Consider the following 1,201-nt stretch of genomic DNA (forward strand, 5'->3'; position numbering starts at 1 on the left):
AGGTGAGCTCATGGTCAAAACAATGCATTTTATATAACGGTGCTGTCAAAGAAGAAACTTCTCACCCATGTTATCAAGAGTTCTTGTTTACTGTAATCTCATTGTCAAATAATCAGCCTTAGAACCAGCCAGTGATTCATGCTGCCACAGAAGCAGGAAAATGACGACAGTCATGATATTTCAAATCCTTTAGAGAGAAGACCAAATAGGAAATGTTGGTGGGTGAACAAGGGTTTACCATAGACAAAGAAAAGAAAAAGACCTTACCAGGAAAAATGGATGTGGGTTTCTATTATGCCTAGTGTGTCACCACGAACCATAGAGCTGCTCAATAAATATTATTTGAGTTGAATTGAAAGATCTCTATCAGCTTGAACAAAGACAAAGATAGAACTCAAATTTCTATTAAGGATATACGTTTGCAAGGAAAGGATAACAAGGCAGAAGAATTCTGTCCAACTATACTTGACTTTGCATTGACCTTCCTGTCCACATATACTGAGGATGCGCTAAAAAAAAACACAGGAAGACAAAGGATTGTAGAAACTTAGAGCTGGAAGAAAGACAGATGAGGTGCCTTCAGCCCAGGGATATGAGTAATACCCAAGGACAAGACAAATGGCCCCCAGTCCAATATTTTCTGACTTAAAACCATTTTGGCCTTCGCTTGCTGTTATGGGCCCAGGTCCTCCAGTGGTTTAAAAATGGTGGCCGAAACCCTCTTGCCAGAGGCTAACAGTCCACTTAAGTAATAGAAAAAGTCAAATGAAAACAGTCTCATTCTCACCATGAAAACACAAATTAAGGGTCAGAAGAAATCTCAGTAAGTCATCTAAAGCAAAGACTTTTAAATAATAACAGTAAGAAAGATGGTTTGGGGAAATGGGCATTATATCCTGCTGAGAGGAAGGTAAACTGATGAAATATTTCTGGAGAACATCTTGGCAATATGTACCAAAAGCCTTATAATCTTGCATACTCTTTGACCTATGTAAGGTATCATGACCCAATTGTAGGATCTTGTTCATAAGAAATAAATAGTCATGACCTTGCACAAAGATATAGTTAAAATGGTATTCATCCTAGTGTTTCTAATAGTGAAAAAGGGAAACAATTTACATTTTCTGTAACAGGAATTGGATGAATAATTAGTACACATATGAACTGAAATCCTATACAGTCATTAAGTTTTTGTATCAGA

The sequence above is a fragment of the Pteropus alecto genome, unplaced genomic scaffold, assembly GCF_000325575.1.
Source record: "Pteropus alecto unplaced genomic scaffold, ASM32557v1 scaffold57, whole genome shotgun sequence".
Taxonomy (NCBI): domain Eukaryota; kingdom Metazoa; phylum Chordata; class Mammalia; order Chiroptera; family Pteropodidae; genus Pteropus; species Pteropus alecto.